This window comes from Brachycentrus maculatus, unplaced genomic scaffold (genome assembly GCF_059751285.1).
Source record: "Brachycentrus maculatus isolate JH-2025_06_01 unplaced genomic scaffold, ASM5975128v1 h1tg000202l, whole genome shotgun sequence".
Lineage (NCBI taxonomy): Eukaryota > Metazoa > Arthropoda > Insecta > Trichoptera > Brachycentridae > Brachycentrus > Brachycentrus maculatus.
Window position 1 is genome coordinate 2,277,662 of NW_028280953.1, and position 25,281 is coordinate 2,302,942.

Consider the following 25,281-nt stretch of genomic DNA (forward strand, 5'->3'; position numbering starts at 1 on the left):
GTTTGAAAATGATGCGGATTAAAAATGGATAGATATTACTACAAAGTGACTGGCGAATCAATCAATGAAATTTAAAAAAGATAGCAGATCGGGATTTCAGATAAACCGCAGTAGCGTCGGAAGACGGTCAGAAATAAGATGGACGAATAACTTCTGAAGAAACTAAACCATGGCCTATATCTTGGATAAAATATAGAGGCATAGGGAACTTATAAGTTCAAAGGACCAAACGTTGTCCCTTGCGGTACACCCAAATAAGTTTTAACACTTGCGGAGTAATAGTTGCAATAAAAAAGAGAAGATAAGCTTACCAGTTGAATATGGAGAAACCGAGCAAGATCCGTCTTGAAATATCACCTAAAAAAAGAAGAAAATATTAGAAAAAAACGTTTTATTGACAAACGCAGCAAATCATCAATCAATCTGATGTACACTCAATCCCAAAGCTGCATAAAGACACCTGATCAGGAATCTCATATAGCGAAAAAACCCCGAAAAAACCCAAAATATATCACAATAATCATAGACGAATTGAAAAGCAGCGTAAATATGTTTTTGAAAAGCGATATCGAAGCGAGAGACAGTTGAGCGTCAGTGCCTAGTAAAACTAACCATCACGCCGCTTCCGCAGAGGTAGGCTGAGAGAATAGAATGCCACACCTATCTGTATTTGAAAACAATATTCGGCTCTTCCACATTCATACATCTAATACGTGCCAGCCGATCTGACCCGACGCCCAAGAATTTGAAATACACTACACTCCCGTGACTTCGGAAAATATAGCTGTATTTCTCCTTTTCTCAACGTAATATCTTTCTTCTCTCTCATGTAACGAAATGTGCTTAATAAACGTGACGCGTCCTTGAAATTTCACTATTAATTCTCGTCCAATTATCAATTATTGAATCCCTGCCTAAGACGAAGTTTCACTTAAGAAATAAGGCATAGGTCTTGTATGGTACAAAGAACCCAAAAACCTGGTTATGGAAACAAATTCAATACAATCCATCCATTGAATTCTAGACGATTGAAATGGACCTACCTTTCTACTTTAGCCCGTTTTACTTGAAGTAAAAACCACTTATCTATACGGCCTTAATCACATACATATGTAGCTACACCAAACATTAGTTTTTTTCATCCCAATCAGCAAAAAGAGGTTTTTTTAACACATGACATATGAATACGTCATACAAATAACGAACGCCTTTCTTTAAAACTATATAAAAAAACGTTTTGGAATATCATTATGATAACGATAATGTTTTCCGGTAGGTAGGAAATGCAATGAAACCTCTCATAACGAGTAATTCGCATAACGAGCAAAAAAAGCGAAAAAATTGCTCCCTTAACGAAGAACATTTCGCATAACGAATTACAGAGAAATGGCAAGTCGCTTTTTCACATTAACTTGTAAGCAGGGGCTTGCAAAAAAAATGTTTCGCTTAACGAGTAAGATTCTGCAACGAATTACGCTCGTTAGGAGAGGGTCCACTGTAATAGATACTACAAAAGTTTTTATTCTGACAGTGCTTTTATATCATCGGAATAATCGGCAAGTCTGTATGAGGAGATGCACGAATGTGGAAGAGGCGAAGATTGCTTGCAAAGACATTGATAGACAAAGATTGTTTCACATTTTCAAAAAATTTCGCAACTTAGTGCATAAAACAAAAACAACAAAAAAATGTATTGCAAGAGAAGGTCTGTCAGGAAGCCTAGATGCTTCTGTACCAGATCTGGGAATGCGGTGGGACAACTTTCAATGTTTGCAAAGATAGATTGGTGTGGCGTTCTAATCTCTCTGTCTAACCCTGCAGGGAAGCGTGATGGTTTGTTAGGTAGGATCGAATTTCCGAAAGAGGTCATAATAAATTATTATCCATGGACAAAAAATGAGCACAATACAAATAGGCCGAGAGCATTGCAATATGAAGCAGTTAGCGAAATCCTTGAACATAATATCGCTGAATAAATATATGTACATAAATATTACAGCAAGCGTTACTACGAGGAGCTTATGGTGATATCCATTTCATATTTAAACTCGGGAGAAAAATTATTTGCGTTATTTGTTCAAGATCAATTACAGACTATTTCAGGTTTTTTTTGGATGCCAAAAAATACGCAATGAACAGAATTGAATAAGCAGAAAAATGACTTTGAAACAGAGGGATTTAGTATACGATATTCTTTTGCAAATATACACACATAATGCGTGGATGTAACAGACATCAATGATAAGGTGGAGAGGAAAGGCAATTGAGATGGTATGGGCACATAAGACGTAGAGAATCTGAAGATATTGTGAACCAGGCAATTGCCATGGATCTTCCTCGAAAGTCATCTAGAGAAAGGCCAAAAAAATCATGGATGCTACAGAAAGATAACGTGATTTCAAGGCATAGTCTAGGTGACGTTGTCCATGATAAAAGGAACTACAACCTGAAGACGAGAGCTGACCCCAACAGTCTACAAAGACGATAAATTGGGATGGGCCAGGAAGAAGTAATAGATGGTTCTATCTTCCTAGAAAGACATCTAGAGAAAGAACAAACAATTCATGGATGCTACAGAAAGATAACATGATTCCAAGGCATGGCCTAGGTATCACATCATCATGATAGAGAGACCTATAACCTGAGGACGAGGAGAGCTGACCCCAACAGTGTGCAAAGACGATAAGTTGGGATGAAGCCAGAAAGAAGAAAAATATGGTTCTGATTGTAAATGTTTGGGCAGATCGAATTTGTCTTCTTATTCATGTGGAACGTCAGGTCCCTCAACGTTGGCGATCACTCTGGCAAAGGCTTCGCGGTCCTGAGTCATTCAGAAGAACTCCTCCACCCCTCTTATCCAAGTTGCCATCTTTGATTTTATTTAAAAGAAAACACTTGTTTTTTACCGCTTGAGTTATATTCATTTTATTTTAACGACTACTTTCAGAAGCTAAATCCATCTTTGGGTCTAAATATAGACCCGAAGATGGAAGTGTTTTCATTTAAATGAAATCATCTCTTACCACAAAGTGCAAATCTCATGCCGAAACAATAAATAAAATATGTCTGATTTCTGCCAGAAAATTTATTTTGTTAATTTTAATTCCTCTAGCGTGCCGAGATTCAATTCAATTTATTTATTTCAATTGATATATACATTACATTAAAATAAAATATGTGCAAGAACTATTGCTAAAGGTGTAGAAGAATCCCGCTTCGGAAAACTCCTTCAGACACATGGAACAGATCAATATTCAATGAGATATTGTTCAACATAGCGGTAGCTCTTCCTACAGGCATAACCATCGGCAGGTTAGCCCTGTGTATAGGAATTTGAAACCATCTATGTCGACGCTGTCTTAGGTAACTAGAGATAAGCTTTAGAGGGTTAAAGGCTAGTAACATCCAGAGATTGTTGAAGCTACAAGCATCCTGTTTAATGCGACATCATCCAACTCCATTAAGATGAGGGTCCTTTGGTTTATTTGCATTGTTATTGCGAGTGTTCGTTGTTGGTTTGTAAATTTATCGCAAATTTACTCTTCACGTACGTACGTTCATTTATATACAGGATGTCAAAAAATTAACAAAAAATTTTATTTCAAAAATTAACTGGTCAAATTATAAGCTAAAATAATAAAAATGAAAATGATATCTCGTCAAAGACGAAGAAGAATATGGAAGTCTCGGCATTTACGGGGCTGACGACCGTCATAGGTTGGTTTAAGTGATCACTTTACATACGTGTAACATTCATCAATTCTACCCATTATTGACAACCACACTACTATTTTTTTTGGAATTTGTATATATATATATATATATATATATATATATATATATATATATATATATATATATATATATATATATATATATATATACATATATATATATATAAATATATATATATATATATATATATATATATATATATATATATATATATATATATATATATATATATATATATATATATATATATATATATAAAATAACTATAATTGGAGATAATCCAGATTTGAGAACAAGTATTTGGACACACTCAAAAAGTTGTACACTAAAAATATTCATATATGACTCGTGTAATCGAAGATCGGTCAACGCACTCCCAAGACCAGATAACCACTGAATATAAAGGTATCATTATGAATAGTAAATTTTAAGACGTAACAAGTCAGGAGTATGAAACATCAGTACAGTCATAGAGTTTACGAGTGCATTATGCAAGCTATAAAAATACCTCCGAAACACTTAGTTTTAACGACTGAAAGTGTACAAATCAGGTTTACCTACTGACTCGTCCGCATTCGACTCACAGCTCACAGTACATCGGCGATGGCATAATTTCACTGCCATCAGGCGTAACAGACATAAATAGTAATGCAGAGGAAAGACAATTGAGATGGTATGGGCACATAGGACGCAGAGAACCCGAGCATGTTGTGAACCAGGCAATAGAAATGGATCTTCCTCGAAAGATATCTAGAGGAAGACCAAAAATTCATGGATCCTGCAAAGAGAGAACATGGTTCGAAGACGTGGCCTAGGTGACGTTGTCCATGACAGAAGGACCTACAACCTGAGGACGAGGAGAGCTGGCCCTAGCAGTCTACAAAGACGATAAATTGAGATGGGCCAGGAAGAAGAAAAATATGGTTCTACCTTCCTCGAAAGCCATCTAGAGAAAGACCAAAAATTAATGGATGCTACAGAAAGATAACATGATTCCAAGGCATGGTTCGAAGACGTAGCCTAGGTGACGTTGTCCATGATAGAAGGACCTACAACCTAAGGACGAGGAGAGCTGACCCCAGCAGTCTACAAAGACGATAAGTTGGGATGTAGCCTGAAAGAAGACTACTGCCATCAGGCCATTTCTATGAAGGGGTAAGCAGAGAGAACGCAACGCCACACTCGTCTGTCCTGGCATACACTCCTAGCTTCCTTCACATCCATACATCTTATCATAAATGCCCTCCTATTACGTAGACTTTTGACACTGCCAGATCTTAGGTTCTGGTTGATCTGGTCCTGCTATTTTTTAGCCTTACTCGATCCGTTCTTCCGTTCGCATTTGCCAAATATACTTCTTACTCAATCTCTCGTTATCGGTTCGCTCCACGTGTCTATACCATCTCAAAAGACTTTCCTTAATCTTTGCAATTATCCCTAGACATCGCTTTGTACTATATTATGTGTATGTGTGTGTTCGAAGTGGGTAAAGTATTTAATCACAGTCGATAAAAACAACAACACGTCAATAATTCATAGAGCTATTTCAGCGCAATAAATATGATTTTTTCATGCGGTATGTGACGAACGACAGCGAAAGCCGTGAATGCCACAACATTACATGGTGTGATTGAAGAACGGGTTAACGAACAAACGACCCATTAAAAAGTATGTCGAAATGATCGGCGGGTATGTATGATGAGATGCATGAATGTGGAAGAAGCGAAGAATGTTTGCAAAGACAGAGTAGTGTGGCGCTTCAATCTCTCTGCCTACCTCTGCAGAGAAGCGTGAATATTAGTTGGTTAGTTAGTTGCAAGTCAGCGATAATATATCACCACATTTCAAATAACAGAAGAGAATTGTTGCATCACATCGATCACTCCTTTCGACAACGTCATTTATCAAAAAACTTGATTTTTCAGGAGATCGTTTTTAAAGTTTAAAACAATAATAAAATGTATTTAAAATAAATATCAAGTCACTTTTTGAACATTTTACTGTACAACAGATCTTTTTAGGTAAAACCTGAATGTCTTTTCTCCATTTGAAAGATATTTAGTATATTTAAAAAAAAAATTAAACAATACATTTTATTCAAAATGCAAAAACAACACTTTCTGGCCTGTAGCGGGTAAATATTAAGTTAAAAATATCCCGCTTCAGCTGGGATATAGTACATTTTCTGAGCATTCTGAAAACATGACGTTCTTGAGTGAGCGACATGTCAAGATTCAACTAACCAAGAACGATCTAAAAAAATACACTTCAGAAGTGTCGCCTATCAAGTATCGATTATTCAAATCAGCCCGACACGCGACGTGCGACAGCTCGCGTGGCCGCAGTGTGAACGCGCCCTAAGCCACTAAATGAGTCAGGAGAACATTGCACCAACCCTGGCGGGGCTGGCATGTCTGCGGGCCGTTCTTGCGACACAGACAACGGACATTGAAAGCAACCAGCCGATTTCCAGAATCTGACTCAGAAGCTATGGGCTTCCTACAGACCACTCTTGCAAAGCAATTTGTTTTATTTGGGAATTTAACAGACCAGTTTAGGATAACAATATTTTTAATCTGGGTTTTGAAATCTGACTCAGAAGCTTTGGGCTTCCTACAGACCACTCTTGCAAAGTATTTTTTGTTGTTGTTTTATTTGGGAATTTAACAGACGAGTTTAGGATAACAATATTTTGAGTGTGTCCAAAAACTTGTTCACAAATCTGGGTTTTGATATCTGATACAGAAGCTCTGTGGTTCCTACAAACCAGTCTTGCAAAGTATTTTTTTATTTGTTTTATTAGGGAATTTAACGCGACAGTATTGGATAACAACATTTTGAGAGTGGCCAAATACTGGTTCACAAATCTGGGTTTTCTGCACCTGGGAGTTATTTTTAAATTTTGGCATCTCAATATAGATTAAGAAGAATATTGAAGTCTGGATATTTACAGGGCTTATGACCAGTCATATGATGGTTTAAATGATAATACACTTTATGCACGTGTAACATTCACCCGTGATTGAGAATCAAGATTCTAGAAGTACCTAGCTGTGAAAGGAATTAATATTTAGTTAGTTCAGTATGTCAGCTAGATCCGATTCCAACCCGACGATGGCCGGTACACAGACGCCTCCACGACCCCGACCAGGGTAGCAGAAACCAGGAACAGTGCCGAGGCATTCGCAGATGGATGCGAGCAATAGCCGGGGAAAAGCCGAAAAGGAAGTTTGGAGGTGTACGAAATGTCGAAACACCCTGTCGCCCGAGAAGACACCCGCGGTACGACCGGAATTACAACTTTCACAATGGATGGTGTAATTACCAAACAATTTGTAGCAATATTCGGTTTCGACACCCGACTGCTGCCTACCGCAGCAGTTGCATCTCCTGGCTCGGCTGTTGAACCGGTGAAATGTTGACAGAATAAACTAGCACTCCAACTATTACGCTCAGATGTATTATTCTCAAGATTTTAAGTAAATATCTCAACATAGATGAAGAAATTAGTTTTGAAATTAGTTTTGGGCTACTTGAACTTTGATGTGTTACTTGAGCCCAGTACAAAAAAAAACAATCTTTCAATGGTCTACAATAATGAACGTATCGACATTTTATTTATTTTATTTTATTTTATTTATTTAATATATTTCCGCCTCCGTAGTGTAATGGTCAGCACGCTCGGCTACCGTTCTGGAGGTGCCGGGTTCGATTCCCAAGGGGGGTAAAATAAATATAAGTGATTTTTTCACTGTAATATTTATTCAATATCACCATGGACTGGTACCTGAAACGGAGGGCTGATCACCTTTCCTTCATGTGTAAACGATCAAGATAACACTGCGTTAATATGACACAGTGCCCTATGCACCATTGGGGTGCGGATAAGGGTTTTATTATTATTAATATATTTACATTTTTATTTATAACATAATACATTTGAAACATTTATACATATGGAAAACTTTTATATTTCGATTCGCAGTGCCTCTCCAAAAAAGAGACTGTGCTCTTGTGCTTGAAGAGGGACTTACACTCGTGGTTTAATGTTATATAATAAAAGATATAATAGTCTTTATTTTTGTATATTTTTTCAAGATTTAAATGTAATGAGCTTTAATTTTTCTTAAGTGATGATTCATTGTTTCCCCGACAGGTGACACTTATTGTCACGATACTTCGATCGATACCGCGATCTAAATATTTTTTTGTACTGGGCTCAAGTAACACATCAAAGTTCAAGTAGCCCCGTTCTACGGTACTGAGATTTCTTAGTGGAACTGCATTTTATATAATAAAATAATAACTATGTTTTTTTTTTACGCATATTTTTTTTATTGCTGATCTAATAAAATTTGTGGAAAAATCACATATTCAAAAATGACATATTACGGCCAACCCCATGGTAGACGACTCCCGGGCGGACCACAAAAGAGATGGATCGATAGCTGGGAATCGACATCGCAGGAGGCTAATCCCTCTTAAAAACAGGCCACAAGGCCTACTCCAAGAAGAAGAAGAAGAATAATAAATTACATTTGTAGTTATTTTATTCTGGATGAAGAAAATAAATCTTCTCATATTTCTTCATTTATGTCTCCTCATATATCGCTTACTCCTTTCAAGAACGTCATAAATCAAAAATCGTCAATTTTCAGTTGTGCATGTTTTCGGAATGCCCAGAAAATGTACTATATCCCAACAAAAGAGCCATATTTTTAACTTGATATTTACCCGCTACAGGGCAGAAAGTGTTGTTTTTTGCATTTTGAAGAAAAGGTATTGTTTCATTATTTTTTTAAATATACTAAATATTTTTCAAATGGAGAAAAAACCACCAGGTTTTACCTTAAAAAATCTATTGCGCAGTAAAAAGTTCAATAAGTGGCTTGATATTTATTTTTAATACATTTCATTTTATTTTTAAACTTAAAAAACGTTCTCCTGAAAAATCAAGTTTTTGATTTATGACGTTCTTGAAAGGAGTGAGCGATATATTCATCTTTTTATCTTTATCTATGCTGAGATGTTCGAGCATTCGTTTGAAAATGCCATAACTAGGCGAACAATATTCATTTTCACAATAAAATACAACTTAGTAGACTCAAAAAAATCTACGTTCGATTTAACAATTAATACATAAATTAAAATGGAGTTCTACAAATTAAACGCCAAATTAATAAATGAAATGGTAAGTTACTTAGAATTTTAAATTTTGCTTTGCGAAAGTCGAATATTTTAGTCGGTCTAAATCAAACGACAAAAATTAAATTACCAAGTCCGAAATAATGTTTCCTCTTCGATAGCTAATTTGATTCCAACTATCGTACGAACGGTATTTTTCAATCACACCCATTACTGATATATATATATAATTTAGACCATTTTTTTCACCCATTAGGTTAGTGCTTCAATTAGTTCCCGAAACATTGAAGCCTTCACCGTCGCAATATAGGTCGGTCGGACGTAAGCCTAAAAGACGTCGTTAACCTTTCCCTTCCGGTGCTAAAATAAAAATGCGCGTCCCGGTGTTGGGTAGATTTCTTTTTTTTTAAAACCCTTACCCGCACCCCAATGGTGCATAGGGCACTGCATCATATAAACGCAGTGTTATCTTGATCGCTAACAAATGAAGGAAAGGTGATCAGCCCTCCACTTCGGGTATCAGTCCAGGGTAATATTGAATAAATATTTGAGTGAAAAAAATCACCTATATTTATTTGATCCCCCCCTGGGAATCGAACCCGGGACCTCCAGAACGGTAGCCGAGCGTGCTGACCATTAAACTACGGAGGCGATTGGGTAGATACTACACAAAAAAAATGCGATTTTAAATCGGAAAAATACGGACATTCATAGCTAATCCCTTTAATTAATTATAAATAAGTTAAAAATTATAATAATTTAGATTTATTTGCTGAAAACATTAAAAAAAACATCTGGCAACGCTCACGGAACAAGCATAGGTCCACTCTTGTCGGAAGCCCAAGAGCTACTGCCGCTAGCCAGAGAATATTGATCATGAACCTTCTCACGCTTATAAAGTGCAAGTATGCAAGAGTGAGATGCGAATATAGTGTAGTGGTTCCCGTACACTCTTCACGCGCTGTTTATACGCGAATTTGTTTCCGATATTCACAAAATACCTCCGATGTACCCGATAAATTCTGATTATTATTAGTATTATTTTTTAAATCAATGCGTAATATGTAATGGAGGAATACCTAAAATCTTAGCCTTGTATTTATTATATTTATAGAGCTATTATGGTTATTAGAAGTAATGTGTACAAGGTACACAACACCGGGAAGGGAGGGTTATTCTCTGTATGGCAAAAAACATCAATATACATAGAAAAATTACATATAATCAAAAACCGAATGGAAAAATTACTTGGACTTAATGATTTAATAATTGCTTTCATTAAAAAAAGGTCAATCATTAATTCGTTTCTAATGACTTATACTCTCTATCTTTTTCTCTCTCTCGCAATGTTCTTTACTGGTTTTTAACTTCCAGAACGGGAAAACAAATTTACGAGGCGAATGCAATTGGAAAAAAGAGCAAGGAAGACCGAGAAAGACTTGGCACGATCAGGTATGCCAAATACTTAAAAGCGGTCAGTTTAGGAGTCGAAATAATCGGCGGTTTTGCATGAGGTATATATATAAAAGGCAATTTAATGCAATAAGGTCTTTCATAAAGAACAATTTACTAGTAGAATAATGTGCAAGAGAATGCAACATGACCCTAATCGCTGGTCATTGAAATTTCATACAGTATCCTAATTGCTAATTTATTCCGCTCTTGCCACTAAAACTCCATGTTTACGCGTAAAGTAAACAAGTGAAACGTCATGCACTTCGTTAAAATGTTTGTTTTTTAAACATATATTTATCTACATTATTGTATTCATAGTTAAATAAACAAGGGAGATATACCACAACTAAACATTAGTCTAGAAAAACAAAATTCTAATCTATTTGCAACCGAATTTGGCCAATTTGGCCAATTCGGTCAATTCGGTCAATTCGGTCAATTCGGCCAATTCTGTCAATTCGGCCAATTCGGGCAATTCGGCCAATTCGGGCAATTCGGTCAATTCGGCCAATTCGGTCAATTCGGCCGATTCGGTCAATTCGGCCAATTCGGCCAATTCGGTCAATTCGGCCAATTCAGTCAATTTGGCATATCCATAAATACGGATATGCCGAATTGACTTATTTAACCGTAAAGAAATTTTATTCACAATGGTGAATAATACACGTGTATTATATAAATCACTCAAACCTACATATGACAGTTCGTAAGCCTTGTAAATAGCCGGACTTCCATTTTCTTCTTCAATAACCCGCAACGCCTTTACTTTTACAGGCTTATCTGCACGTATAATAGTAAGGATAGGGAAGGTAAATGTAGAAATATACACCACAAACACCAATTGAAAATAAATCTTTCTTGAATTAATTTAGCAATGGATCTTTGTCAGACGGGAGGAATATCTAATTTAACATGCTCAACCTATAAAGGATTGTATTAGACTCGTTTAGTGTGTATAACAGCCGATATAATCAATATTTTCATTCATCAAAATTTGCGTTCGAAAAAACTTTATTTTCGTAAGTTGGCAATGAATGACGTCACAGAAACTATGGAGTTATTTTAATGTAGGTGTCATTGCTAAATTATTGGCAGCTCTATTTGTTGCTGTCTACGGTCCACCCTCCCAATCCCCCCCTCCCCTCATATTTGTATAACACAAATGGTAGTGTAGTGGAAAACAAACAATCCACACTACTACTATTACAGCTCTATAAACCAAAGACAATAAACTAATAAGAAAGTCATGTGATAGTCTTGTGATTTTTCATATCAATTTATTAGCCAATAATCACACATCGTGATATTTATCCACTGGCGGGAATCGAACCCGCGACGCAAGTTTCGCAGTCTACCCAACTACGCCACGGCGTCTGTTGAGATATCAATAATAAAATAAAATATATTAGCTCTTCATTCAGGCAACAATAGGCATATTTTTTTACATAAAAACCTTTGCGGTTTTTTATAGCCTTGGCACTTTGTGATACATTGAAACCGCACCCTGATCAAAAGGCCGGCGACAAGATGACGCTCATGAGAGCTTCGCAGTCGGCGCACGTCCATCGCACATGGAACTACAAGATCCAAAACACAGAAACACATCAAACAAAACCGAACACATACCTCTGTGTTACAATACGACCAAATGCGGAGGTCAGTCCCTACCATTAGAAATAGGTATCAAATTGTGGTAGAGTGGGTTCGAATACAGAAACTCTGACTCAAGAGTCTGCGACACTAACCACTGCAAAAAATATTTTTAATTAGTTTATAATTCACTCACTCCTTTCAAGAACGTCATAAATCAAAAAACTTTATTTTTCAGGAGATTTTTTTTAAAGTTTACAAATATAATAAAATGTATTAAAAATAAATATCAAGCCGCTTAATGAAATTTTTACTGTGAAACAGATCTTTTTAGGTAAAACCTGAATGTTTTTTCTCCATTTGAAAAATATTAAGTTTATTTAAAAAAATAATTAAATAAAACCGTTTCTTCAAAATGGAAAAACAACACTTTCTGCCCTGTAGTGGGTAAATATTAAGTTGAAAATTTACCTCTTTTGCGTTGATATAGTATATTTTCTGGGCATTCCGAAAACATGCACAACTGAAAATTTACATTATCCACTGACACTTCGTGATGGAATTGCATTTTAAATTTATTATTAGATTAAAACCAATATTTTTAGCTTTTCCACTTTTTTATTTGACCAGCGACCGGGTTTCGTCGTTACCGACATCATCAGACTGGACCAGTCTGATGATGTCGGTAACGACGAAACCCGGTCGCTTGTCAAATAAAAAAGTGGAAAAGCTAAAAATATTGGTTTTAATCTAATAATAAATTGAAAATTTACGATTTTTTATTTATGACGTTCTTGAAAGGAATGAGCGAATTGTTCTTTGAATAAATGTACTATTTATGATAAATGTACTGTAATTAAAAAAAAGATTCCCAAATAAAATAAAATAAATAAATACAAAAGTAAGTGAGGGCACATTATTATGTGTGTGACAGGGAGTCTTTGTCAACATGAAACACTGTTTTTTTTCTTAGCCTACTGAATCGAATATTGGCTCCAGCGACGGATCCAATGACACGTTTCCTTCATGAATAAAACACGATTCGTTTGTCTGGTAGCCGATTAGCATAAAAGTGTTCCACTTTGGCAGGCTTCCACCAGGGCGCATTGTGACGATGATAATGGCGTCGGCAAGTGTAAACACAGTCGTCATTATGCATTACAATCTGCGTCGACGCATTGTGACACTTTGCGGGTACTGTCGCAACTTGGCCTGTCGCAACTTGCTGCCAAGCCATCGTCACATGGACACAAAATGCCGAAACCTCTTCTAGTGGAACGGAAGGTCTGATGACGAAAGTCAACAGTCCGTCTTCTCCCGAGGAGTGCAACGTGGTTTCCTCCCAGCAATGAGCAAATGCTGACAAGTTCGTGATTGGCCCACACTAGATTATCCCTCCCGTTCCCAACACAGATGAAAATAAAACACACACAAACATATATATATATATATATATATATATATATATATATATATATATATATATATATATATATATATATATATATATATATATATATATATATATATATATATATATATATATATATATATATATATATATATATATATATATATATATATATATATATATATATATATATATATATATATATATATATATATATATATATATATATATATATATATATATATATATATATATATATATATATATATATATATATAAATATATATAAATATATATAAATATATATACATATATATATATATATATATATATATATATATATATATATATATATATATATATATATATATATATATATATATATATGGACATATTTTATGTAGTAAATAAAAGTGAGGAAAGAACGGTTAAACAAATTTATGAGGCGAATGTAGTTTTTAAAAAAAAAACAGAGGAAGACCGAGGAAAACTTGGCACAATCAGGTATGTCAAATACTTGAAAGCGGCCGGGTCAGGAGTCGTAATAAGCGTCGGGTATGTATGAAGAGATGCATGAACGTGGAAGAGGCGAAGATTGTTTGCAAAGACAGAGTGTTGTGGCGTAAAGACAGAGTGATTCTCTCCATCTACCCCTGCGGGAAGCGGCGTGATGGTTTGTTACTTAGTTAGTTATTGTAAATAAAATGTTGTTTATTTATTTATATTATATTGTCCGCCTCCGTAGTGTAATGGTCAGCACGCTCGGCTAGCGTTCTGGAGGTCCCGGGTTCGATTCCCAGGGGGGGTCAAATAAATATAAGTGATTTTTTCACTCTAATATTTATTCAATATTACACTGGACTGGTACCCGAAACGGAGGGCTGATCACCTTGCCTTGATCGAGATAACACTGCGTTTATATGAAGCAGTGCCCTATGCACCATTGGGGTGCGGATGAGGGTTTTATTATTATTATTAATTATTGATTGATTTGGCGTTTAATTTGTAGAACTCCATTTTAATTTATGTATTAATTTTAAATGAAATACAGATTTTTTGAGTCTACTAAGTTGTAGACTTAGTAGACTAAAAAAATCTGTATTTAATTTAAAATGAATACATAAAATAAAAAGTTGTTTGTTATGTGTCTTGCCAAGGAGTTGTTTTGCTGATGGTCAATATATTATAATATAATAACGCGAGTGAGTAACTCATCCAGCGAGATGCGACCAAGGTCTCTCATTGTTGCGTTACGTCACCGGGAGATGCTGCGGTACTTACCGGCACACGCGCAATGCTCATCACCTGGCCTCTTTAATACATAATTGTAGTTTTCGTTATCGAGATAATCATTGAATATGGTGGAATTGACAGCTGGTGGAATTTCGACCGATTGTCTTGTGATTCGAGTAATAGTTATCTAAGGAGCATATCGGCTGTCCAAACTTAAAACACAGTAAGGGAAAAAAATTTTGTAGTACGTTTTTTTGCATTTTTGGACTAAGTACAATAGAATCTACTTAGTCCAAAAATGTAAAAAAAACGTACTACACAAAAAATGTCCCTTACTGTGTTTTAAATTTGGACAGCCGATATGCTCTAAGGAGCATATCTTGCAAGAGTGTACGAGATAGAAATATGCGAGATTCAAGACGTCGTTAGGTGGGGAAGACAACGAAGAAGACTATGGTATGCGCAGGTGAGGAGAATGGAACCATCCCACATTGCATTGCACTAGATCGACAGCTGCGAATCGACATCGCAGGAGGCTAATCCCTCATAATATATGAATACAGAAACGGCGAGGAATGTTTCAACAGATTGATTTGACGTTCTACGCTCTCTGCCTGCCCCTGTGGAGAACGAGCGTGATGGTTAGTTCGTTGTAGTTGTATTCAAACACTGGATTTAACACCGAGAGTCTATGTGTGACGAATTCGCCTATTTTAGAAAACGTTTATAATAAAACACTCCTTATCATTCATCGATCACTTTGTGCACAATGTGAACTATGAATGATAAGGAGAGTGTTTTATCGCTCACTCCTTTCACGAACGTCATAAATAAAAAAATCGACAATTTTTAGTTGTGCATGTTTTCGAAATTCTCAGAAAATATACTATATCCCAGCAAAAGCGGCATATTTTTAACTTAGTATTTACCCGCTACAGGGCAGAAAGTGTTGTTTTTGTAATTTGGAGAAAATGTATTGTTCAATTATTTTTTTAAATATACTAAATATTTATCAAATGGAGAAAAAACATTCAGGTTTTACCTAAATATATCTGTTGCATAGTAAAAAGTTCCATAAGTAGCTTGATATTTATTTTAAATACATTGTATTATATTTTTAAACTTTAAAAACGTTCTCCTGAAAAATCCAGATTTTTTATTTATGACGTTCTTGAAAGGAGTGAGCGATATTACAACACCACAAAATTAACAATGCTTCATAACATACAAAATACAATTGTTAATCTTATTGTTTTATTTTTCCTTTGCGTTTTGCGAAGTAGTAATATTTTAAAATACAATTAGCACACCTGTTCAGACTGCCATTGTTCAAGACATTAATTAATATAAGTATTTGTTCGATTAGTATTGATCCACGAGGTAGCTAGCCAAGAAGGCACAATGACCCGTCACCTTGGCTAACACACTGGCCTTAAAATATACCATAAGAATTGATTCGATCATCACATGTTGGCTTCCTAGTCCTCGATCATTTCGTGAGTTCGGTATCCATTTATTTATTGTCTGTCAAAGCCGTTTGAAGAGTGTATATTTCATCTCGAAACACATATCGCTCACTCCTTTCAAGAACGTCATAAATAAAAAATCGTCAATTTTCAGTTGTGCATGTTTTCGGAATGCCCAGAAAATGTACAATATCCCAGCAAAAGCGGCATATTTTTAACTTAATTTTTACCAGCTAAATGGTAGAAAGTGTTGTTTTTGCATTTTGAAGAAAAGGTATTGTTTTATTATTTTTTAAATATACTAAATATTTTTCAAATGGAGAAAAAACTTTCAGGTTTTACCTAAAAAGATCTGTTGCATAGAAAAAAGTTCAATAAGTGGCTTGATATTTATTTTTAATACATTGTGTTATATTTTTAAACATTAAAAACGTTTTCCTGAAAAATCAAGTTTTTTGATTTATGCTTGAGATGAAGAAAAGATGAATGGAAAGCTAGAAGGAAGGCGAGGAGCATGAAGAGGAAGGATGTCATGGATGAGGAACATAAGGAACTAGATAGTTCTCATGATGGAGCAACTGTTCCATGTCACAAGTGAAAAGGGTAACTATTATACAACATACATAAGTCATACTATGGTCAAAAGAATTAGAAAGCTGATTTATATATTTATTAGACAAAGGAATATTCTATCTTTTGAACATAAAAACGGTGTATTATGCTTTAATACAATCGATTCTGCAGTATGGAATTACAGGCTGGGGAGCTTATAGGACAAATTTAAAATCACTCTCAATTATTCAAAAAAAGATTGCAAAAATAATTCTTAAAAATATTATTTTTTGACATCTCATCAAAGATGAAGAAGAATATGGAAGTCTGGGCATTTACGGGGCTGACGACCATCATAGACTGGTTTAAGTGATCACTTTACCCACGTGTAACATTCACCAATTCTACCCATTATTGACAACCACACTACCCAAATTCCGTAAATGCCCAGACTTCCATATTCCTCTTCATCTTTGATAAGATGTCAAAAAATAATATGAAAATAACTCCTGTAATTGGAGATAATCAGGATTTTGTGAACAAGTATTTGGACACACTTAAAATGTTGTAATTCTTAAAAAGCCCAGAACTTACCTTTCAAAATTAGTATTCGAAGAACTTAATGTACCGACAATTGAAGAATTTTTTAATAAAGCCTCTATCTTACAAACTTTTAAAGAAAAAACAACGAAACGTTTTGCCGCACTGTGACGACGCATTTCGACTGCATTCATTCTACTTTCATCCTTCCCCACGCTTCGCTTCCATACATTTCAGGGTTGGACTCCATAGCGCATTTTGTCACTACCTGAGTAAAATCAAGAATTAAAATCATAGACCTAAGTAACTTCACTGCTAACTTAGAATCAATGAAATGTATAAACTCATGCCTCTAGCGAGATAGCGAGTGTTTTTGCCTAGAATTTTCACTCCTGAATTACATATAATTACAGTAACTTTAAACATAAAGAGTAAATCTACTCACGAGTAGGCATACGCTATGAAACTTAAAAAGTTGAAGCCCGAGTAGGGTCATGATAAGCGGTGTTGCATAAGCTGTAGCTAGATTTCAGAGTCACTTGGACGTTAGGTAATTCAAAAAAAAAAAAAAAGCTTCCGCCGATAGGGTTTTATTTGTTACAACTGATTTCAGTGAATCATCGTGCTACATTATGTAATAAGGCTCATTGGTCATCTCCAACCTTCGGTTCGCGCTTCAAGTACCGAGATAAGGTCACGGGGGGCACGAAGCGGCAAGTCGTGACCGACTGCTCAATCCTTGCTCGTCCTGACAGAGTTTGGTAACATACAGAATGGTTAGAAAATGCCCGGTAGCAAAAATGGGAGAAAAAGAACAACCCAGATTGTGAGTGTGGAACTGAACAGACTATAAGGCACATGTTGCGGGATTGCCAACTCAGGGGGTTTGGTGGCGATCTTCAGGATAACTAGGAGGCGGTGGCCTAGCTGACGAGACTGGAGGAAATAATCTTTTTTATTAATTTTTATTATTGGAAAACCAACAGAATATTTAACATAATATAATAAAATTAAAATTATAACATTCCAATTAGAGGTGTTCACTTAAGTAATCTAAAAATAAAAATAAACTGTCATGTACATAAAAATATAACTATATATGTAATAAACTTACATTACATGTTTTTATCAAATAATAGTATATAATAGTATTGATGAGTGATAAAAGCTCTGGGCAATCTACATAATTATTAAAAAAAATTATACAGCTATCTATTATCTAATTCCATAAGACGAGACCCACATGGGCGAAGAAGTATTAAAGTCGAAGAAGCAGCAAAAATGCTGTATCAGATTCAGTACCTATGGAAACTAGATGACATTTAGAAGGCAGTAAGTAAATCCATTTTCATTATTGACAACTCAACAAAGATGAAGAAGAATATAGAAGTCGGGACATTTTCAGTGCTTACGACCTCAAAATATGATTTAAGTGATCACTTTATATACGCGTGTAACATTGACCATTCTTTCCATGATTGACACAACCACACTACTCAAATTCTTGAAACTTCTAGATATATTGACAGCCGTAAGCCCTGTAAATGCCCAGACTTCCATATTCTTCTTCATCTATGTTGAGATGTAAAAAATAACTTCTAATTGGGGATAATCCAGATTTGTGAACAAGTATTTGGAGACACTCAATTGTTATAAATGTGAAGAAAATATAACAATATGAAGAAAAAAAAAATTAAATGACAACCACACTACTCAAATTAATAAAGAAAGTTTTTTTTAAATATACTTTTCTTAATTTTTTTTTCCTTTTATTATTTTTTCACATATGAGTCTTCGTCACCATCGATGGTCGAGTTGAGTAAATTATTTGTATTTTTAAAGAGGCCTTAATGAAATATATGTTTTAAAGATTGTAAGATTAATTATTTTACATACCACGACATACATTACCATATGAAGGTTTCTGCTTTAAAAAAAAACTCACTCAACTCAACTACAGATGGTGCCGACAACTCACATGTGAGAGAACGTGTCAATAAAGGATATATACAAGTTCCGAAATATGAGTAGTGTGGTTGTCAATCATGGGTAGAATGGTGAATGTTACACGTGTATAAAGTGATCATTTAAAACAGCCTATATCGTAAGCCCTGTAAATACCTGTGAATCTATATGCTTCTTCATCTATGTTGAGATATCAATAACTCTTAAGTATACAAAAGATTTAAACTCACTCAATTCTTTTTAAATAAAGTATTTTACGGAGTACATAAATTATTCATAAAAATTCTAGAATGATTTTACGAGCAAAGTGTTTTTCAAGATCGAAACAAAATCTTTATTACACTGACTCAGCTTTATGGACCATCCAGTTGGATGAGCAATGGTAAGTTTGTAGGCAAGAAAAATGACAGCAGTAAACTAAAAAAAATATACAGGAGAATAATGAAGTTTCTAAAGCAATAGCAATCATCATTCGTATTACGTGGAACCACAAACCATCTGTCAACGCCAGCTTTGATAACTCTTCCGATTACATACTCGAAGGCCGTTCAGTCGTCATCAAGATACGATGATAATAATTTTTTACTACCTTTGACTATTAATTTCAATTTTTCAATTTAATTTTTACACTATTACTCATATTTTTTTAACTTTAATACTGATTCTTTCATCTTGTTTTTTTTTCATGTTGTTTTGGCTTCGAACCTCGAACTTCGAACTTATCCACACCCTAATGGTGCATAGGGCACTGCATCATATACACGGAGTGTTATCATGATCATTAATTAACACATGAAGAAAAGGTGATCAGCCCTCCGCTTCAGGTACCAGTCCAGGCTAATATTAAACAAATATAAATGTGAAAAAATCACTTAACTTTATTTGACCCCCCCCCCCCTGGAAATGGAACCCGGGACCTCCAGAACGGTAGCCGAGAGTGCTGACCATTACACTACGGCGGCGGACTGTTGGATTTAGGAAAGCTTTTTATTAAACTTATCATTTTTACAGATAACAAAAAGTCAAGGTCTTATCATGCGTAAAATTACATAGCCTTGAACTGACCAGCAAAACAACACCAAAGAAATAATACTGATTGGATAATACTAACTTCACTTCCAGACATGAACAATCGGACTAAAAAACCGAATAAAATAAAGACTTTAAAAAAAAATCGTTTTTCGATTCGGATTTTTGGTGCGACCATTTGAAGCCAATGACGCCAATCAGTGCACAAATTTGGTTGCGTATTGCATATTTCTCTTTTCATTAATTTATCTTCTCAGAAAGAGGCCTATATCCAGCAGTGGAGGACAGATGGCTCATAAAGAAGATTGTGATATATTTGACAGCTGAAAATCAATAACTTTAGCTAGAAAGTAATATAAACCGACAAAAAGTATCGAATAATAACTCAATCGGGTAGCCAAAAAAGTAGTAATCATCCATTGATGCTTCTCATTATCTGAGGTCAAGTGATAAACCAAGCGAATACCGACAAAACAAATTAAAAATTAACCTTGGGTCTTGTGGCAAAACGACGTATGATAGATGTTCAAATGGCGAAATAAGGAAGGAACGCAAGGCTGAGATAAGCATTATCCATCAAATTAAGAGACGAATGATAAAAGAAAGAATGGTTGAATAAATTTATAAGGCAGGTTGGAAATAGGAGCAGAAGAAGACCAAGGAAATCTTGCCATGATCAACTATTTTAAATGCTTGAAAGTGGTCAGGTCTGAAGTCGGAATAATCGGCGGGTACGTATAAAGAGATGCGCGAATGCGGTAGAGATAAAGAATGTTTGCAGATAGTGTGCTCTGGTGGTGTGGTGTTCTATTCTCTCTGCCTACCCCTGCGGAGAAGCGGCGTGATGGTCAGTTAGTTTTTTAACCTTGTCTCTATTTCAGATTAAAAATTTTATTAATAGCCCATTGCAACCGACAAAGTATTTTTTCCCTTCAGTGCTGCCAAAAAAACAATTGCATAAGTGATTATATTTATCAGCTAGTAGAACTTACGCTACGACGATCGAGTTCAGTACCGTTATTTCATTCGAGAGAAGAAGATAGTGAGTGATAATTTAAAATAAAATAAGGTGAATGGATGACGCCAGTAAGCAGGCCGAGAAGGCTGCAAAGATCATGAAAGATACCGCGGGGAAGATCACAAACATCGCTTCAGATTACGCAAAAAGTGCAAGCAAAGTTATCAAAGACAGCGTCGAAGGACCGCTAAACGAAACAGTGCAAAAACTCGGGCAAGTCTCAGATGCCACGAAAGAAAAGGTCCAACAAGTTGTCAGCGACGTCGTCGAGAACACAAAAGAAGTTGGGAAGAAAGCAGAGAGTGTTATGGAAGTAAAAATGAGCATAGCAGCTCAGGCCATCAAAGAGAAAACCGAAGAAACCAAAAAGATAGCGATAGAAACGCTAGAAAGTGCGGCCAAGGTATCAAAAGAACAAACGGAAAAAGCTACAATAGTGTTGAAAGAAAAACTGATAATAGCCGCAGAAGTTTTAGAAGAAAAGACAAAAGAACTAGCCAGGAGCACAGAGGAGGTCATCAAAACCAAGGCGACCGAAGCAACTCAAGTGGTCAAGGAAAAGACGGAACAACAGCTGACGAAAATGTTGGCCAGTCTCAGGGGTTCTGAAGCAGATGACTTCGCTAAAGCTTGCAAGACCGTGTGCGCCCACGAAGAAACGAACGCATACGATGCGATGAAGTGCGAGACGACTTGCCTACAGGTTCAAGAGATGAAAGAAGAAGTGCTGAAAATGGCTAAAGAAATCAATACATTGAAAACCAAATAAATAAAACAATTGAAAAATTTAAATATACTATACGTTTTTAATATTGTTTCAAAGAATGTATAAATAAAATAGTTAATAAATGGACCGTTTTTCGTTTTTTTCATTTTCTCCTTTGTTGCATATCTCCTTGGCGGTTTTGAGCACCTCCTCCCTTAGCCTGTTGACAGCGAGACAGGCGTATTCGCACTTCTTGGCGTCGATCTTAGACGCTTCGTCATATTCACACACAATCTTGCAGGCGTGAGCAAAATCTTCCGAGGGATCGCCTATGATGGTGCACGACACGTCTGACTTTTCCAGCATGTTCATCAGAGAGTCGGGAGGAGTGCAACTTTCGGGGCATGGACCAGAACTGGCGGTAGCTGAGCTCTTGGATTGAGGAAGATCGCACTCTTTCTCGCGGTTTTTGGTAGGCGGAGTCATCTTATCTTTAACAATGTCTGATACGTTTTTGATGCTGGTAGTAATTTTTACAACCATGTTTTCGGCTTGCTCGACAGCCGATCTGGCCATCGAATCGGCTTGTTCGACAGCCGATTTTGCAGTTTTGGTGAAACTGTCAATATTTTCTTTTGATGTAGTGGCAATTTTTTCCATTTTTTCTTTGACCGCAATGGACGCGTTTTCGGAAGCTTGGGCAATCTGGTTGGCACTGGATGCGATTGCTTCTTCTGCTGTTTTTGCAGCTTCGATGGAAATTTCTTCAATGGTTTTAGAGGCATCGTGCAGTTTCTCCAGAGCTATGGTAGATTTGGCCGCCATCAGCTCGACGAGGCTTTCCTTTTCTTCTACTTCGCAGTCTTCTTCAATGGCAATTTTCGCATTGTTACTTTCCGGTACTGAAGGTGGACAGAATGAGCCACTAGTGTTGTCTATTTGTTTCACATCCGCTTCTTTGAGACTACTTCTTAAGATCGTGTGTTTCCTGACGTTGTTGGCTGTTTTGAAAGCTTCCCCGGCGCAGTCTTTAGCAAACTGCTTGAACTTCTCGAGGGTGGCCTTGAACGAGATTCTGTTAGGGTCGTCCATGATGGAAAATGCTGTTAAGGAATCAGGAATGTGACAAATTTGTGTGACAAGTTGAAGACGAGTGCAAACTCCTGGTATTAAAACAAAACATCCATCTACGTCGATAGGCAAACGATAAAAAGGATCGCCGACGCGTATCGAAAGATAAACATGGTTATGCTTTACTTTAAACTTCTGACGAAAATTTAGAAAAAGTTACAAAACACTTTGATAATATCACAAAATCATTTTTTAAAAGATTTTTACGGATGAAAACTGTTACCAAGGATTTTCAACATTTGAAAAAATATTTTCAAACGTCATTATGTTTTTTGGCTGTTTTGTTTTAAATGTTCGAATTTTCAATTGATTTGGTCGGAAAGAATTATTCAAGATAAGCACCAATAATACATATTATTTAAAATAGCAAATGATTTTATCTTCTTTCGTATAAAAACTATAGATGCATTGTCTCAAGATAAGACACCATTGATATATCATCCATTGGTCGCTTCCCATCCAGTGTCGCTTAAATCATTAATTAAGTGGTTTTTGTCTGTGAATGTCGTTGAAATTGGTTTCAGTGCAGAGTTAATTTTTCATTGTTCGTCTAAATAAGGAGTAGCTGCGATAATTATTACAGGAAGTTAATATCCTGCGGAGATATAAAGATAAATAATTCCCCAGGACAATGTATTCTCTCTATTGAGAGACATCGCTTTAAATAAAATAATAATAAAACACTTGTATAAGACTACCTTTTGAGTTTATTAATGTAAACAATACTAGTTTCGAGAACTAAAGATGTTCTCATTGACAGGTGAAAATACAAGATATATCTTATATTTTCTTGAATGTTTTTCGCAGATACCAAGTGGCACATTTTATAAACTTTATAAAATAAAACAACTTGGTTTTAACCAATTTTTTATGGTTTACTTTTTCCAAACGGTTTCGACAAGAACCTTGTCATCATCAGGGTTTATGTACTAAATTCTAAATAATAAGAATTTAGTACATAAACCCTGATTATGACAAGGTTCTTGTCGAAACCAGTTGGATAAAGTGTACCAATAAAAAGTGGTTAAAACAAAGTTGTTTTATTTTATAAAGTTTATAAAAAAAAATTACAGAGAAATATTTGTGTTTTTATTATTTACACAAATATTTCAAATTCATACTATTTCTGTGAGCCTAAGCGGCTCATTATTAGAAATAGGTATCAAATTGTGGTAGAGTGGGTTCGAACCGAGAAACTCTGACTAAAGTCTTTGACTTAGTCCGCGACACTAACCACGGGACCACAACCCGACCCAATTTTGCATTTTGTATTTTCACCTGTTGATGAGAACATCTGTAGTTCTCGAAACTAGTCGTGTTTACATTAATCAACTCAGAAATGTGGCCTTAAACAATTGTTTAATTTTTATATTTAAATCATAATTCTACAAATCTAATGTCAAATCAAAAACCAATCTATGTATTGTATTAAGGTGGAGACTGACCTCCTCATTTGTTCGTAACGTGTTACGTTACGATGCGAGCATTCGTATAGTCAGTACAGCGAACCGAGCGCTCCATCCATAGTTTCGGATGCTCGCTGATGCTCGCCGCGAGCGATGTTACCACGTTATGTTACGACGAAATGCTCCGGTCTCCACCTTTATATTTACATCGTTTTGCCGCACATTCGTCTGAGAGATCTGTTTCCACCCTTTTTTGTCAAGTCTATGCTTCACTTCCACACAAAAATATCACAATTTCTTAAAATCCATTGTGACACGTGTTTCGATGCATTCCGCATCATTTTCAAACACCACGGTATTTACCAAGTAAAACATAAATAAAAAATAGATAGATTTTACCACAAAGTGACTGCCAAATAAATTTAGTTAGATTTTCTTACTTTGAGTAGGTTGTCTTGTTGCCTTGTCGTCTTGACGGTAAGCTCAAAAGAAGTAGGACTCGAAATGTCGAGGACGGGGTTGTTTCATTAATCTGTAAAAAAAAAACATAAAATACATAATTTTGCCGCACATTTTTCTAAGAGATCGTCTTTCGATACAATTCTATATACTTTCATCCTTCCTTTGACAAATCCATGCTTTACTTCTATACATAAGAGTTGAAACCAGGACTTCTATTTTAGGTAAGTGCTATTAATATAAGTTCGCGCCTTGGTAGGATGCAAAGGAGCTGGCAGCCGACAGAAAAGCCTGAAGACAATTTGTGGACTCCATATGCTCCACCTAGGATATGGTTTAATGAATTACTATTAATATTAAATTATTTGCCATTTTTTTACTCGTATATACACATAAATGTATTTTTTCTTAGTGTAGTGTAATGGTCAGCACGCTCGGCT

The 25,281-nt window shown here is 35.6% G+C and overlaps 1 protein-coding gene across 2 annotated transcripts in view; it reads right to left on the reverse strand.

Annotated features, from left to right (window-relative positions):
• Positions 1 to 25,281, reverse strand: part of LOC148307292 (beta-1,4-glucuronyltransferase 1) — a 91,729-nt gene that overhangs the window by 38,751 nt on the left and 27,697 nt on the right. For both annotated transcript variants that reach the window (XR_015837868.1, XM_088263622.1), the window contains exons 2-3: positions 24,823 to 24,914; positions 312 to 357 (exon numbers count right to left, since the gene is read on the reverse strand). The gene's annotated coding sequence lies outside the window, so the exon portion shown is untranslated. The remainder of the gene's footprint in view (positions 1 to 311; positions 358 to 24,822; positions 24,915 to 25,281) is intronic.